The sequence below is a fragment of the Geotrypetes seraphini genome, chromosome 11, assembly GCF_902459505.1.
Source record: "Geotrypetes seraphini chromosome 11, aGeoSer1.1, whole genome shotgun sequence".
In the NCBI taxonomy this organism is placed as follows: Eukaryota; Metazoa; Chordata; class Amphibia; order Gymnophiona; family Dermophiidae; genus Geotrypetes; species Geotrypetes seraphini.
This window is the reverse complement of record NC_047094.1, coordinates 80410342-80429002: the sequence shown is the minus strand read 5'-3', so window position 1 is coordinate 80429002 and position 18661 is coordinate 80410342. Positions and strand designations below refer to the sequence as shown.

General features: G+C 42.0%; 1 long non-coding RNA gene across 1 annotated transcript; it reads left to right on the top strand.

The window, feature by feature from the left end:
- Positions 1 to 712: 712 nt before the first annotated feature.
- On the top strand, positions 713 to 3069 carry LOC117345867. The gene is made up of 3 exons (XR_004536522.1): positions 713 to 829; positions 1349 to 1492; positions 2641 to 3069. It is a non-coding gene; the product is annotated as an uncharacterized LOC117345867 (long non-coding RNA).
- The last annotated feature ends 15592 nt before the right edge of the window (positions 3070 to 18661 follow it).

Sequence of the window (18661 nt, the reverse complement as noted above, 5' to 3'; positions counted from 1 at the left end):
GGTTTTTTGACCTGTTCCTTGGGTTATTTGAGGCGCTGATTCAGAAAATTGTATTGGATAGACCGCATCAGATCTATTTTCTTAGGTGTGGTTATGGGATAGTAGAGATGCCTTAGGAATAGTAGAGCCAAATATGAACATTGGGCAAAAAGAGATTGGCATCTGAGAGAATATATAGTGGTTGGAGGACAAAATATAATCAACGAACCTTTGGTAATACAAGATAAAATCATACTGCCACTACTACATATAAAACTAGGCCTGTTGAAATAATTTGTAAAGGCTTTGAATAAAGACGGTTCATGCATTGAATACATAGCACATATGTTACCTGGACTTACCATGAAAAAACAAAAAAGCAGTAATTTTCGATGGTCCACAGATCAGACAACTTATAAATGACCCATATTTCATAACATCAGTGAATGAAATCGAATCATGTACCTGATCTTCATTTGTTCTTCTTGTGAAAATCTTTCTTGGCAACAAGAAGGCAGACAACTACACACAATTAGTAGAGGATATGCTCTTTCATTTCAACAGGCTTGGCTGTAACATGAGTGTTAAAGTCCATTATCTGCTCAGTCAGTTAGATCGCTTTCCAGAGAACCTTGGTGACTTAAGCGAAGAGCAAGGTGAAAGATTTCACCAAGACATAAATACAATGGAAGCCAGATACCAAGGAAGATGAGATGCACCCATGATGCCAGACTATTGTTGGAATTTGATGCTGGATTGTCCTGGCAGTTCCCACTCACGGAAGACTTACAAAAGGAGTTTCTTGTATGTCAAATGACTAGAAAGTTTGCATCATCAACTTGTGCTTTCGGTATGAAATAAGTAGATTTTCATATTGTACACTTTTCTTTTAATTTCTAAATATGTTTCCTCCATGCTTAAAAGATATTAATTTAAACACTACATTAAAATATCCCGATTTTTTAATGGGTGAGCAGAGTGAAGAGTGGTATATGGCACATGTTCTGAATCTCAAATACTAGAACTGATAGGAGAAAACTGGTACCATTTTTGGAATCAGCAGGTCAAATTTACCCAGAAACAGGTCTAACATTTGAGGCACCAAAATGAGTGCTGGCCAGTGTTATGTATGTAAACTTGTAACCTGTTCTGGGCTCTTATGGGAGGACAGGCTAAAATAAAATTGAATAAATAAATAAATAAAATATTTGTGACCATAATTGGCCATTATTAGAATTAGGATTTTGGACTAAATGGCTCTTTGCTCTGACCTCGTATGGCAATTCTTATTTTCTTATGTTCAGAATGATGTGCTCTCCTCTATTAAGCCTTCTCTTTAAAATGGAATTTGCTTTTTTTCCCTTTACAGATTGAAACTCAGATCAGTGATCACAAAGAGCCTATATATGAGAATCTGAAAAAATTATCAACAAGTTCAGATTTAGAAGACATGAAGGGAAATGCTGTTGCAAACTAGGAAAATATATCAATGAGAGAGGAACCGAGTCCTGAAGTAAGGATTTCATGAAAACTAATAATAATGAAGAAAATACCTAAAGTGAGGAGTAGTATCTATAAAGCAGTGTCTCACAAACTTTCCGGCCGGAGGCACACTAAATCCAGTGCCCTGGCCGGAAGGCACCTTGAAGTGCACGGAGGCCCATCTGGTTGCGACCTGCTTCAGTGGAGGGATACAGGAGGTGTGGGGAGAAGAGGAGATGCCAGCCAGGAGGAGAGTCATCTGTGCTGGCTGACTTCCTATAGGACATGCCTCACTGTGAGAGGCACATCCTGTAGGCAGTCAGCCGGCGTGGACGACTTTCTTCCTCGCTAGTGTGTCACGGCACACCTCAAATCTCAGGAGGCACACTGGTGTGCCTTGACACACAGTTTGTGATACACTGCTATAAAGGAAAACACATGAGTTACCAGATAGCTTCAGCTGACTCAGACAGACATGGATGTACTGAGAGTAAAAGCAGAAATGACTCAGCCTGCCCCCATTGACCTCCTTGAGACATTGCAAACAGGAATTCTAATTCATAACCCTCAACTTCAATACAATCTGAAAACTGATGAACTCTAATCTAAACTTTTAAATCTCTACCTCAGTTAGAAGCTGTACTTTTCAGTCCTAATGGGGTTGATACTGAAATCATTATATCTGGTCCATCTCAAAGAATTAAGCAGATGAAATATTACATTTTAAAAACTGAAACTGCCAAACACAGTTAACATTTGGCCAAAAACAGGAGGTCAGGGACGGGTGCTAGAGGCAGTGCTCAAAGTGTACAGGATGATGGCCATATTCAGTCACTATCCAGTTAAGTTAATCCATTTATGTCAGCTGCAGATATAACACAACTGTATAAAATGTGGATAAAAACATTATCTTTGAGCTGCTCCATTTGGTGCTGCTCAGATAAATATCTAGGTGAAAATCTAGTTCAAGATAACCAGATTTACCTTTAAGTGCGAAATAAAAAGAGACTTTTCCTGTATAATTGCTTTGTCTCTCTGTCGTCTAAAACCATTCAATTGACGGCATTCAAAATAGGTATATTTATTTTTGTTATATAACAAGCTATCAGCCTAAGGAAACACTGGACCCAGCAATACACTGTATAACAGGAATATAAACCAATCCTTCTTGTTTTACAGGAGACAATCTGATCTTCAAGGGAACCTGTGTGGCTACCTGCTAACAATGCTCCAACCTGCTTTGTAGAAAGGAATTGACTCCCATCTGCAGAACACTTGAAAATGCAGTGGGCATGCATCGCAGTATCTATGCAAAGACACCCCAAAATTAAGAAGATAAAATGATGAGACATTTAAGAACTGACAACAAAGGACTCAAAGAACTGGGCCTTGTAACAAATTATGAGCCTTAAAGTCAACTTCTAATTACCCAATAGCCGACATTTCCCCCACCCCCCAAATACCACCACCTTTTCCCCCTAGGTCAGTGGTCTCCATTGCAAGGCCTGTGAGCCAATGGTGGCCCTCCAAGACCTCTGTGGTGGCCTGTGGAGCCTATGCAGAATAATATCCCAACCCCCAGTCAGGATCCAACACTGCAGTCCTGCACTCTTCAGGCTATAGGCAGTGTGAATAAAGTAAACATGCTGCCTTCAACAGTCCCGGAAGCTTTCCCTCTGCTACAGCTTCCTATAGTGGGTATAGGAAGCTGTAGCAGAGTGAAAGCTTCCGGGGCCGCTGAAGGTAACACGTTTACTTCATTCATTCTGCCTGTGGCCTAAAGAGTGCAGAACTGCAGCACTGGAAACAAAAAGTGCTGGATCCTGACCAGGTCGAGGGAAGAGAGAAAGGGGAAGAAGATGGCAGACTTCTATGGGAAGAAAGATGAGGAGGAAAGGGGAAGGGCAGAGAGAGGGAGAAGATGGTTCACATGGATAGAGAGGAGGGGAAGGGCAGAGAGAGAGAGGGAGGAGATAGTGCACATCCCAATCCTGTTCCCTTTTTGCACAGATCTGCTGTTTCTGCCTTGTTTCGGTACCTTCCATCTGTTAGAATGCTTCTCTGTTCTAAAAACTCAACACTGAAGTAGCATCTCATATTAGGCACCAAATAGAGAATGGTTATCTTTATCTGACTTACAGCCTTTCTTCTGCAGATATCAAAGCAATTTACAATGCATTGAATTGTAGGCAGGTGCTCTAGGTAGTTTCCCTATCTGTCCCAGCAGGCTTACAATCTACCTATGGTACCTGGGACAATGGAGGCTTAAGCGACTTGCCCAGAATCACAAGGAGCAGCCCTGAGATTAAACCTGCAACCTCAGTGTGCTGAGGCGGCAGCTCTAATCACTGGGCCACGCCTCCACTCTGGGGGACATTGTGTTTCAAAAAACTATACAAAGTTTGTTTTATGCATAACTATCAAACTTTACAATAAGCCTACTCATGCTGGCCATTTCACCTAAACAATATCCCTGCAGTACCTCGTTCTACTGCCATCTCCAGTGTGAACTGGTCAGGTCTTGTCGCTCTTTGAAGTTACTGTACACTAGTCATTTTATTCAGTAAAGTGTGGTTTAAGTTACACACCATTGTGTGTTGTAGAGTTATTTCCCCTGAGCCTTCTCACTGAGGAGTGAAGTGTGAATGTTGACTGGGTACTCACAAGAGGGTGCTGAAAAATTCTCAGCCCAACAACCAACTTCCTAAATTCTGAGCATTATTTTGCCACTGTAGCTGAAAAAAGTGTTATCTTATTTCATTAAGTGCCAATTTGCAGAAACAAAATTCTATGTTTTGATAATGTTTCAGATCATTTATTGGGGTGGGCTTCATGGGGGATCATTCATGAAAGCTCTTCCGAGGTGGGGCCCAGTGGGATTCTTCAGGAGTAGGGCTCTCACCTCTTAGGAGGGGTACGGAACCACTTTGTGGGAATTTGGTCAAAGAAAGTCAAACAGCTTATTGCTCACTCACCATGCTGCTCTCCTTTATCGGACTCTTCTTCAACATAAACATATTTGCAGCAAATGCTAGAACTTCACACAAGAGGAGCCCAGTCCCTGCTTACAAATACAGGCAAGAAGGTACTCTGCTCAGAGTTTGCCACACACTCTACCTAAGAACTGAGCTCCCTCCCACCCTCCCTCTCCTCCTGAGGCAGCTCCATGCGCAAAAACACTGCATGTGGGGTTAGCTGCTAAAATGTCCCTGCACACGCTATATAAACTGACCCATTGATTTCTGGAAGCTGCTGCCCATTGTACCCAGGGTATCCATCAGTTAGGCCTGGGGGTGGGGGGTGAGAGGATGTCTACTATAGGAAGGGGTTCTATGATGTTTTCTGAGGTGGAGTGGCATTCCAGTTCAGGGGTTCTTGGGAGGGGGGGGGATGCTGCTGGGAGGGTAAGGTGGTTTTGTGTTCTCTCTCCAGCCTGTGTTCGAGGTGCCCAAGTTAGGGATGTCTGGGCCAGGGGTGCTCTGACATTCGGTACTCAGAGCGGGGGGGGGGGGGGGGAGGGGGTGTGACCTGATATGAGAGGGGCCTTAGTCATCAGGAGTAGGACATACCAAGTCAGTTAGATTTGCAGGGTAACTGTAATGAATAAGCATAAGATAGATTTGCTTAGAATGGAGGTAGTGTGTTTACATTTTTCTCATGCATATTCAATGTGGATATCCTGAAAACCTGACTGGCTGGGTGTGTCTCAAGGGTTGGGTTGAGAACCCCTGATATAGAGTGATAGTGGATACTTTGTGTAAATTTGTTTTGGACAAGTCAGACTCTTAATAATTCAGAATTTGTCTGATTTGCTTTACAATGCTTATTACCAGGGGATCCATGAGCTTAAAGCTTTTGCACCAGTTGTAAAACATGTTATGTTATTGTATGTTGAAGTGGTACATGAGACGACATCTGAAAATGAAAATATTTTTCTTTTACACTCTTGTTATGCCTGAATAATTTAAATAAACATGCCATTTCAATAAGTACATTTTAAAATGTGTTTTGTATTGCATAACATTTCAGCTCATTGCATATAAATAGTTTACTATAACTGGATTTTACTAAACGGCGCTAGAGGTTTTTAGCGTGGGCCGGTGAGGTAAATGCTCTGATGCTCATATGAGAGTCGGAGCATTTATCTCGCTGGCCAATGCTAAAAGACTCTAGCATCATTTAATAAAAGGAGCCCTATATTACATAACAAAATAGTGTTTACAGAGTAATGTAACAGAAAATATTTGGTTGCGGTGAAAAATTTTTGCTCACATAAACTCAGTTCTTAGAGAGAACATAAAGCCTTCCTTCTGACATGTTTGTATTTTATGTCAGAGGGACGACTTCTGGGTCAGCTGCTGGCAGCCTGAAGAGGAAGGGAGAGACTGCACAGGCTAGGGGATGGGAAGGAGGGAAAGTGAGAAGCTGCATGGGCTGGAGGGTGGGAAAGATAGAGGTTGCACGGGCTGTGGGGCAGGAAGGGAGGGAGGGAATGAGAGGGGCCCGCACACTTTGGGATCAGGCCCACCCAAAACTGAATGCCTGTCTTTGCTACTGGGCTAGTTATCAACTGTGATAGGTCCAAACACTCTAGGATGGTCACAAGATTATCTGTATGAATTTTGAAGTTACCTAATAGTAGGAAGGATGAAAAACCTAGGCACTTCTTAGATGTTAGATTACATAATGATGGAAGAATCCTGTTAGATATATTGGGAGGCTGGTATAATGAAAGAAACCCAGAGGTGGAATAATGGCTAAAGAAGGGAGGAGGATGAACTGAAATGAAGCGTCAAGTAATATATCACAGCAAAGCCACCAGATCTCTTTTTAACATTCATGAATGAAAAGAAAAGCTAGGAGACATCCCTTAGAGAGGTCTACGGTAATGCTCCAAAGGGCAGATCTAGGTGAGCTGTAGTAAGCCTAAGTAATAGGTCCTTAATTGATTGTGGACTGCCTAAAGCTTTATACTTCAGAAACAAACATTATTAGACCTGAACAAAATCCATATGACACTAGAGGCTATGGGGGTAATAATAATTTAAAAAAAAAAAAATCTAAAAAGTGTCCTAAGTGGCTACTTGGACGATCAAAATGTCTGATTGTCCAAGTACCCATAACCAAAGCTGGTTTTTAGACGTATCTAAAACCAACTTAGGCCTTTCCCCTGTCTCTAAACGCACAGAGAGAAAAGAGATGTGTTTAGAGGAGGGGAAAGGGTGGGCAGTGGGTGGGAGGTGGGCCGACCTACACCTAGGCGTACAACAGGTATAACCAATACAGTTTAGTCGGCACTTAGACCTTTTTCACTTAGACGAAATAAAACCAGGTCTAAGTGCCGAAAAACGGGCCGCTGAGCTGATGGCCGTTGGCGCCATCAGTTCAGCGGCCCGGCAACCTAACCATCGCGGCAGGAGAGATGCCTCATCTCCCCTACCGCGATGCCATCACTCTTCTACCTGACCTAAGGCTCCCGGGCCTATTCTGATTGGCCCAGGCGCCTTAGGCCCCACCAGTAGGCGTGGCTTTGGTTAGGCTGGGCCAATCCAGCCCCATTCGTCGGACTGCCTGCCGGACGGATGGGTTTGGCACCCGTCTGTCCGGCCAATTTACCTAAAGGTATGGGGAAGGGGGGTGGGGGGGTCATGGGGTCGGCTGGGGGGGTCGCGCGTCGGCTAGGAGGGGGGCCGATCGGGGGTTCTGGGGGGGGCAGATGTTGGGGAGAGGGGGGTTCATCGAGGGCAGGAGGACCTGGGATCCCTCCTGCCCGTAATGTAGTGGGGGGTGGGGGTAGAGGATCAGCTGGACCAGGAGGGCTTGGGCTCCCTCCTGGCCCAACGAGTTGGGGGGGGCACGATTGGCGGGGCAAGAGGGCTTGGGCTCCCTTTTGCCCCGATGGAGTCAGGGAGTCGGGGGGGCAAGAGGGCTTGGGCTCTCTCTTGCCCCGATGGAGTTGGGGAGTCAGGGGGGCAAGAGGGCTTGGGCTCCCTCTTGCCCTGATGGATTCGGTGAGTCGGGGGGGCAAGAGAGCTTGGGCTCTCTCTTGCCCTGATCAAGTCGGGGGGGTCGCGGCTGCCACAGGGCAAGAGGGCTTGGGCTCCATCTTGCCCCGATGTTGTCGGGAGGGGGGGTCGCGGTTTGACATGGCAGGAGGGCTTGGGCACCCTCCTGCCTGGATCGTTGTGAGGGGGGGGGGGGGGGGGTTCTGTAACCGGTGTTGTTTTTGACAGACACCGGTTACAGAAACCAGCTTTTAGGCGAAGGACTGGCTCCTCCCTCGCCTAAAAGCCCTTCTGTTGGATGTTTGTGGCTTAGGCGTTTGTTTGTTTCATTATGGCTAAAAAGTGTAGACGTGCTGTGTAGACGTGCTGTGGGGGTACTTTTAGACGTAGTAGAGATTGGGCGTTTAGGCAGAGGAAGGCCATAATCAAAACATGGACGTTTGTTTTGGTTATGGACACTTTCCCTGCTTCTGGGTTGAACGTTTAGGGACTTAGGCCAAAAGGGGACTTAGACGCTTTTTTTGATTTTGCCCCTCCACAAGTTCAAATTCAGAGCACTAACAAACTTAGCTACAAAACTGCTTTGCAAATATTTAAAGTAGAAATAGAAAGATTCGTCAGAACTTTATCCTTGAAAAAATACTTTTGAGGCAGTGAAGCACAAGATAGATCAATAGTAAAAAAGAAGTCATCATGGTCCCCTCCTGGACAACTGGATCCTTTACTTCAGACTTTTAAACAACTAGTGATCCAAGATGCATCCAGATTGAGATACAAAAAAAATAGAAACGTATAATTTGTCACAACAGGAACGAAAAGCTCTACTGGATTTACAAAATGACCAGTCAGTGGTCATTAGTAGAGCAGATAAAGGAGGAAGCATAGTCATCTGGAATAAACAAGATTGCGAAAGAGAGTTAAATCAACAGTTATCTGATAACACTACTTATATTCGCTTAGATCACAATCCCACAGCACAGTTAAAAGCACAAATATTAAGTTTAACACAAGCAGGTTTTGATGAAGGACATGTTACAAAACATGAGTTTCAGTACTTGAATACACAAAATGATACCATACCATGGATTTATTTAGTCCCTAAAATCCACAAAAGATTGGACAAACCCCCTGGACGCCCCATAATCTCATCCAGGAAATCAGTCTTAGAACCTCTTTCAACTTTTGCAAATTATTATCTTAAACCTCTAGTAGAAACTAGTGATTCTACATCAAAGATACCAGTCAGTTTCTATTATGGTTACAAATAGTGGAAATTCTAGATCAACCAATTATAATAGTCACGTTGGATATAGTTTCAAGTTTTCAAGTTTTATTCATTATTTGATTAATCGCCTATCGTAACTACTAAGCGATTTACATTTACAGAAAATACATGATAAAATTAACAGTAATATAATAAAAATCTAAAAATCATTTTAAAAATCATTTTTTAAAAAACAAGACAAATATAGACAGGAACCATTGGGATAGAGGGGGAAGAAATACAATTTAAAATAGGAAAGGAGGGGACGATAGGGTAAAAACATAGAATGGATGGGGAAACAAAATATTTATTTATAGCTGACTGAAGTGAAAGGGAGTTGTAAAGAGTAATTGGCATTTCACTATACACTTCTCTTCCTCAACATAGATGTTTAGAAATAGCACAAGTTCTAGAAGACCGACCTCGACCTACAGAATTTATATTATCTTTATTACAATTAACATTGACACAAAACTTTTTCACAGATGGCACTAATAAGTATTTACAAATAAAAGGAATGGCAATGGGTGCTACATGTGCCCCATCAATAGCATGTCTCTATATGAAACACTATGAAGAAACCTTTTTGAATATCCATCAATGGACTCAATATATCAAGGGATGGAAAAGATATATTGACGACGTGTTTATGATATGGCAAGGTCCCATTCACCAACTTACACAGTTTGTAGATTGGTTAAACACTAGAGAAAGCAATATACATTTTACCATGAATCAGAAGGAATTAATTTTTTTAGATACATGGATATCAATAAAACAAAACAGATTTGAATCCAAGTTGTATGTAAAACCAACAGATACGAGTTTACTACAATACAGCAGTTGTCATCCAACAGCCTTAAAAGATAGTCTACCAGTAGCACAATTTTTAAGGTATAGACAAATTTGCACTCACACAGAGGACTTCAAACAATCAGCAAAAAAATTAGTTAAAAATCTTAAAAATAGAGGCTATCCAAAAAAGACATTAAAGAAAACTTATCGCAGAGCAAAGAATAACCACTAAGAATGGCTCTTGCAACCACAAACTACGAAATATATAGCATCCAATAAAACCATCACAACAGATGCCATAGAAGAATATCAAACATGTGTTTTCAGATACAACACAGAGTATCCACAAATATCCAATATCATACACAATCATTGGAGGATAGTACAAAGAAGTCCTTGCTTTGAAAACATGAAGTTAAGATTAGCATACTCCAGATCACGCAACTTAAAAGAACAGTTAGGTTTAAAACCGGATGTTAGCATGCAAAAAGATTCTCATAAAGGGTATCATTCAACATGTGGTAAATGCCAAATATGCCTGTTAACTATACAAGGAACTTCTTTTGAGAACCCTTTAAATCATAAGATTTATTATTTAAGGCATCAAACTACTTGCAAAACCAATCATGTATATACATGATCAAATGCCCATGTTCAAAAATCTATATAGGAAAAACAACAAGACAATTTAAAATAAGGATGACTGAACATAAATCATGTTTAAACTTGAATAGAAAAGAAGCACCTCTAGCAGTACATTGCTTAACATACAATCACTCTTTTGAACAATTGAGATGTATGGTTATAAATAAAATTCCGGAATCCATTAGGGGAGAGGACAGGGGGAAAAAATTATTGCAAACTGAACAGAGATGGATAGATCGTTTACAAAGCGTACAACCTACAGGATTAAATATATCGGTAAATTGGCAGGTTTTTTTCTAAAATATATAAGCATCAACAGAAATCACAATTAGGATTACACTTCCACACATTTATAAACATAAATAAAAAAGCATATTTATTAGCCATTTCGGATTTCATACCTAGATCAGCGCTCGTTATGCAAGGCTCTTCAACATCGGAAAGTACTTCCCCCGGATACCGATCACACAGATAATATAAACACAGTCAAACAAAATTTAACAAATCAGCATTCAAAACAGCGTAACATTAAATGAAAAAACAATTGGTATACACGAGATCATATAAAACAAAAACATACACATGATCAAATAAAATAAAAGCGAGTATAGGGAAAAAAAGAAAAACAAGGGAAAATAAAAGTATCACTTCCTGGAAGGGGCGGCAGATATGACATCGAACGCCGTCAAAAACCAGAGCAAGCAATGCATAGAGGACTCAAAAATCATAAAAAGTTATAAGACTAGCAGAAAACCACCGGAGTTCACTTCAAACAGTAAGTAAATCAGTCAGACATAGAAAACCTTTGTAGTATGGCTAAGTAAGATACATAAGCATTGAGGCATAAAAGCAAAATCGTAAGTGAAACTTTAAGCAATATGGCATTTAAAATAAATATAGAGGACGGTTTCCTGAAGCCTTCTTAGATGATTAGAACAAGAGAGATTTTTATAAAAATAAGACATTAAATAAGGAACATAAAATATTTTGTTTCTTTGTGTTTAGAAAGACTCATACAATACATTGCTCAATTCTGAAGAAGCGCTTAGTTAGAAACAAGAGCAAAACGAAGATCTTCCGTCAAAGTCATTCAGTTGGACTAAAGCCAGTCAGTCGGGCGACATAACAAGTCAAAGTCAGCCAGTCGGACGACAAGTAACATCTGAGCTAAGTATTAAATAATATTATTGAACATAAAGAACAACAGTAATAATCAGAGGTCTATATAGTATATATATAAAAAAAGAAAAAGTGGATGGACTTAGATCAATGATAGTTCACCAGAAAGGTCAATATACCAAGATTAGTTCTGGTAATTGACAGTGAACACTTGAGATTCGCAGTCTCCACCTCTGATATTATATGATATGATAGAGTAAACATTCTTTTAAATGTACAAGATCCTCTTGATCTAAAGTTAGCCTTTGAACAGGAGACATTAGTAGATATACTAGCATAAACGATTGGAATCATTGCAAATAAGAAAAACATAGTGTGTTAGAGAAAGATTAATGAAATGGTGAATAAAAATATTGATTCTTGGGAAAATACAAAGGTCAAGTTACAAGCATCATACAATGCAACAAATATGAGACAAAAAAATATAAAACATTAACCCCACCTCATCTACCAAGCAGTGTCCAACATAATAATAATCCTGGTATTCTCAATCTTTGACTATTGTAATGCAATCTTGCTTCCAAAGTGCATGATTAAGCAGATTCAAATGTAAGAAACGCAACAGCGAGATTTCTGCTTGGAAAATCGAGGCTGATGAGTACCATCCTGCTACTGAAAGATCTACACTGGCTCCCGATCAATAGCAGGGTGAAATTCAAGATCTTGTTGCTGACACACAAGATTGTTCATCTCTCAGAACCACAATATCTAGCAGACAGACTATATCACCACACACCAGCACACACATTACACTTCATCCAAAACCTCCTGCTGGAAATGCCCTCCTTCACAGACATCAAATACAAAAGCATCAGGAATAGAATGGCTCCAAGGTGGTGGAATGCCCTTCCTAAGGAACAAAAATTAGTAAAGGACATTGGACAGTTCAAGAATGGAATTAAGACCATCCTCTTCACAGAATACTATCTCTTATAATAAAACGCTAAGCACGCATGCGCACTCTCACCGCCATGTTGCCTGATCTGTAGTTCCGTGCCAGCAGAGTGTGCATGCGGGCTTGCCGGCTCCGGCCAGACAAAGTTCATTTTTTAGTTCAAAGCTGCCGCCACGGCTCCTCTATCGAACTTCACCAGAGTCGGAGAAGACTTCCGATTCTGGTGGGGATCGAGAGAGGAGACGCAGCATCGGCTTTGAACTAAAAAATGAACTTTGTCTGGCCGGGCATCTGGGGTCTGCAATGCGATGGTGCGGGCGCACAGAAGGCAGACATTGTGTGAGCAGGGCGGGATGACCGACTCTCAAAATAGGCAGCTGCACACTGGCCACTTCAATGCTTCCTCCTTGGCTGCTCAACGAAACGTGACAAAATAATGAACAAGCAAACAGACCCACACGGAGGAAGGATAGACCTGTGAGGATGGTGGACCAGGTGTGAGTGTGTGGAGGGTCCATCAGGGTAAAGGGCTGGGGACGGGCAGCCTGCCCAAAGATTCAGTGCAGTGGCCAGGGAGGGGGTTGGGTTTGAATTGGTGCAGGCTCTGGTGTTGAGGTGTTTTTGGCAGAACAGGGAAGAGGGACAGGGGGAGCAGGGAAGAGGTGCTGCTGGACAGGAAAGTGGAGTGGGGAGGGAAATGCTGCTGGTGAGAAAAGGGGGCTCGGGCTGAAAGGGAACAGATGGGAGAAGGGGGCTGGTGGGAGGTAAAAATGGGTTTGGAGCTGGGACTGAAAATAGGGGACATGTGAGGGAAGGAGGCTTTACTAGCACCCGCTAATGTAACGGGCTAAAACACTAGTAGCCAATAATGCAACAAAGATAGTTGGCTAATCGCCACGAGAAATATTTATAGAACAAAGATAGTACAGATAACCAGATTTATCAGGAAGTTAGTACTGCCAAGATGAACATAGATCACGATACAAATACTAAGTGCGAACTGAAATAGGAGTATGGATGTACTGTATATATGTAACCAAACATGAGTCTCAATTAGCTTTAATAGGAACTAGAGTGGATAAATTAAACTCTTTTGTGTCTAGATTACAATCGTCAGCAACATCTAGTATTAAGGATAGTACATTTTTACACCTTCAAATGAAGAAAATATAATGAAATCAAAGAACCTTAGGTTCTTGAATTTTCCTATCACCCATTATTTAGCACCAATGGAGCTCCTGAGGATGTATATGAGAGATATTCTTCAATAAACACAAGTGGATTTTTTTTAATTCCTAATAATCTGTATTATATCCCCAGGGGCTCCAAATGTGTTGCTAAAGAAGGGGGAATAGACCAGATAATATCTCCTGATAGCTTGAATGTTTCTCAATTCTTGGAATCACAATACGAGTTCTCCAAAAAAATAACTGCTATAGATACTTCAAAAGACACTCCAGAAAAGCAGTAACAGTAAATGGGTTCTTAAAGGAGACCAACCTGCATACATAAGCACTTGAGCAGGGACAATAATTAAATAAATAAATTTAATATGTGAAACGGGGTGTCCTCAGTGTGTGAGGTCAGCGAAGGGAGAATGATCTCCAATACTTTACATAACAAGGCACAGATTAGCCAACCTCTGCCTGCACACCATCATTGGAAACCTCCCATGTGCTCAAAATAATTAATTGTGTAGAAACTTAAACAGTGATATAAAAATATTTTATTGATCACTCAAGTGCATAAATGCAGCAGGCTGTGCCGCTGAAAGAACCCCCCAGCCAACTCCTAAAAATAAACTCAGACTTAGCTTAGTTGTTCATCCGATGGTCTGTAGTCAAAAAAGGAAGGCAGCAATCCTACACATTCTAGTAACCAGGTTCAACAAAGCCCGGTTTCGGAGACACAAAGTCCCTTCATCAGGAACCCGTTGCCAATCAAGGAGGAGATGATTCAGAACCGTTGCCAAAATCAGCAAACAGTTGTAGAACAGAGCCAGCTGAGAGGAGGGCAGAGCTACCAAAGGGGAGCGCAAGCGGTGCTTAAAATCCAAAATGGATGACGTCAATCAGGTAAAGCAGCCAACCAGAGGCAAAAACAAATTAAGCCAATGGAAAAAGAGGCTACACGATGGTATTCCACTCGATACTGTCATTGAGGCCATATGGTTGAACTGTGTTAAGTTGAAAAATCTAAAATTGTTCTCGTAACTGAATACAGGCAGCCTTATCTCCTTTGAAGTCCCCGGGATCTGTTCCATGATGAACCATGAGAGATCATAAAAATCATGGCTCTTCTCCAGACAATGGGAAACCATGGGAGCAGACAGAGTAGCGGTGTTGAGTCTACTTTTATGTTCCAACAATCTTGTCTTAATCTTTCTGCTGGTATGCCCCACGTACAGCAATTCGCAAGGGCACACAATCACATAAATCATCCACTGAGACAAACAGGTAGTATGGTGTCTTAATGTGTATTCATGGTGGGTTTGTGGATGGTGCTGGCTAGAAATGGAAATAGAATTACGGCACATATTGCAATGACCACATGCTCTGTGACTCCCACAAATGGAGCTGTTATTTGGTAAAGTCTGGGTCAATAAATTACCTAGATTCTTAGGACGGGAGAAAGCTATGTGAGGAGGGTTCTTGAAAATGGAATGAAGATTCAAGATGTGGCAGTGTTTATTAACAATTTTTGACACCTTCTGAGCTTGATCGAAGAAAGAAATAACACAAATCTGTCAGTCAATAGTTGTCTTGCTTTGAGGGGTTAGCATAACGGGCTCTGCGATAAGCATTTTTAACAGCCCATTCCAGGTACCCTCTGGCTCTGAAACGTTGAGACATTAATTTGGCCTGCATTTTAAACTCCGAAGTGGTAGAGCATATACGATGAATCCTTAGGAATTGACTTACTAGCAAAGATTGTTTTAATTTGGTAGGATAGCAACTTGAATAGTGTAAATAGGTGTTGCAGTCAGTGATTTTCCTATAGACCGTGGTGGTTAGTTTGTGAGATGTCTTCATGACCACAGTGTCAAGGTAAGTAACAGAATAGCTATCGACTACCGCCGTAAATTTCAAGTGAACATCTAAGGAATTCAGCTATATTAAGAATTCCTGAAAATTTCCAGCAGAGTCAGACCCAAAAAAAAAACATTGTTGATGTACCTCAACCAAAGGGTAATGGATACAGCCCAATCAGAAGAATACAAATGCTTTTCCTCAAAAGCTGTAACGTAGAGGTTAGCAACAATGGGTGCCATAGCAGTGCCCATGGAAACTCCATAGGTTTGAAGATAGAATTCCCCTTGAACTTCAAAGAAGTTTTTTTGAAGAACCAAAGAAGATAAGGTCATCAGAAAAGATTTAGTTATTTGAGTATCAGCAGGTAAGGAAGACAGAGTACAGTCCACAATCCTAAGCGCTTCCTGTTGGGGGATGTTGCTATATAGGGCTTCCAGATCAAGAGTGATCAAAAGATTAGATTGTTGTACATGTACCGATTTAATACGATTTTAAAAATGGGTGGTATCCAAAACAAAAGATTTAAGGTTTAAGAAAATGATCCACCATTTTTGAAAGGGGTTCCAATACAGTACCCCAGAGGGACACAATGGGTCTCCCCGGGGGATTTTCAAGTATCTTATGTATTTTTGGAACAGTATAAAAAGTTGGAGTATGGCTGGAAACTTGAGTCAGGAATTTTGCCTCCCCTTTAGTAATCAAATTATCTGTGAGGGCAGCTTGAACCATATTCATAATGGTGGATTCAAGTTTGGTATACCATGCTGTATTGGAAATGTGAGATTGAATCTGAGCTAAATACTGGGCCTTGGTTTGAACTACCACAGCTCCGCCTTTATCAGCAGGTTTGATGATTAAATCAGAATCAGAACACAAAGTCTGTAAGGCTGTATGTTGATCACGGGTCATGTTAGAATACTTGCGGTGTCCATGAGTGATCCCTAGTTAGTCAATATCTCTCAATACCAGATCACGAAAGACCCTAATGTTAGGGTCCATTGGACCAGGGGGCACCCAGTGGGATTTTGCATGAAATAATGATATGTCCCTGTTAACCTCCTTGGTAGAAAAAAATAATTTAATTTGAAGGCTTCTAATGAACCGAGCCATATCTCTCTGCACAGTAAAACAAGTGCCGCAAAAAGGCTAACTGCCAGACAACCACTACAAATCATGAAGTGCACACATCAGGCAATAGAAACATAGAAACATAGAAACATAGAAATAGACAGCAGATAAGGGCCCACGGCCCATCTAGTCTGCCCACCTTAATGTCCCTCCCCTACCTTTGCCCTGTGAATAGATCCCATGTGCCGATCCCATTTGGCCTTAAAATCAGGCACGCTGCTGGCCTCAATCACCTGTAGTGGAAGACTATTCCAGCGATCAACCACTCTTTCAGTGAAAAAGAATTTCCTGGTGTCACCTCGTAGTTTCCCGCCCCTGATTTTCAACGAATGCCCTCTTGTTGTCGTGGGACCCTTGAAAAAGAAGATATCTTCCTCCGCCTCGATGCGGCCCGTAAGATACTTGAACGTCTCGATCATGTCCCCCCTCTCTCTGCGCTCCTCGAGCGAGTATAGCTGTAATTTGTCAAGCCGTTTTTCGTATGGTAGATCCTTGAGTCCCGAGACCATCCGGGTGGCCATTCTTTGCACCGACTCCAGTCTCAGCACATCCTTGCGATAATGCGGCCTCCAGAATTGCACACAGTATTCCAGGTGGGGCCTCACCATTGATCTATACAATGGCATAATGACTTCCGCCTTACGACTGACGAACCCCTTCGTATGCAGCCCATGATTTGTCTTGCCTTGGACGAAGCCTGCTCCACTTGATTGGCAGACTTCATGTCCTCACTGACGATTACCCCCAAGTCTCGTTCCGCTACCGTTTTTGCTAGGATCTCGCCATTAAGGGTATAAGACTTGCATGGATTCTGCCTGCCCAGGTGCATAACTTTGCATTTTTTGGCATTGAAGTTGAGTTGCCATGTCCTAGACCATCGCTCCAGTAGGAGTAGGTCGTGCATCATGTTGTCGGGCACTGAATCTTCGTCTGTTGTGCATTTGCCCACTACATTACTCAGTTTGGCGTCATCGGCGAATAATGTTATTTTACCTCGAAGCCCTTCTGCCAAGTCTCTTATAAAGATGTTGAATAGGATTGGGCCCAAGACTGAGCCCTGTGGTACTCCACTAATCACCTCCGTCATTTCGGAGGGGGTGCCGTTCACCACCACCCTTTGGAGCCTACCTCCAAGCCAGCTCCCAACCCATTTCGTCAATGTGTTACCTAATCCTATAGAACTCATCTTGCTCAGTAACCTGCGGTGTGGTACGCTATCGAATGCTTTGCTAAAGTCCAGGTATACGATGTCCAGGGACTCCCCAATATCCAGCTTCCCCGTTACCCAGTCAAAGAAGCTGATCAGGTTGGATTGGCAGGATCTCCCCTTAGTAAATCCATGTTGTCGGGGATACTGCAAACAAATGTCACCAAACCCTCATACAACCCTCTCCTCCCCCAACAAGTAAACCCTGCACATGGACACTGGATCACACGCATCCACAACCAATTTTAGTACCAATTTCATTACTTCTATAAAATCCCACCAGCAAATGTCCAGTGAACCATCTCCTAAAATCATCTTACAAACAAACCATACAGTACTAATAGAACATGCGGCTGTTCCTTATGAGAAAGGAGCAATGCACCTCTGCCACCCAAAATTGCAGAAAATGAGTCAAACAAAGCAGTTTGGCTCCCAGCACCTAGCCAGCGCCTTGCAGTTCCTCTTAACCCAGTCTGAGGACACAATCAAAGCCACCTAGAAAAAACATAAGGGCAGATAAAAACCAAAATGTCCAGCCAGTATACCCCTCCACAGCAACAATTAACTCCTCCTCTGTCCCAGAGAGTCCATGTGCCTATCCAATGCCTTCCCCAATTCAGAAACTATTTCATGCATCTACTACTCCTACACCTACTGAAATTCCAAAACTTTTTCCTGCATCTACCTCACCTTCTTTAACAACATAGTGCCATACAGTACTGCAGAGCCCAGCACTGCTGCACTGCATCTCCTGCCCTCTTACTCTGGATTTGCTTTCTAATAAAAGGGGAGTCATCTCATGTATAGTTAGGCACATAGGTATTTAAACATCACTATTATCTCCCTTCTCATGTCCTTCCTCAAAGTATACAGATGGAGATCATGAACTCAGTTCACATATGCCTATAGGACATAGACCTTGTAGTAGCCTTCCTTTGAACTGAACTTAAATGTACACAAAATTCACAAGGAGGTCTCACCAAAATTTTTAGAGAGGGGCAGCAAACTTCCATTGTCCTGCTGGCCATACTGATCCCCATGCACCCAAAC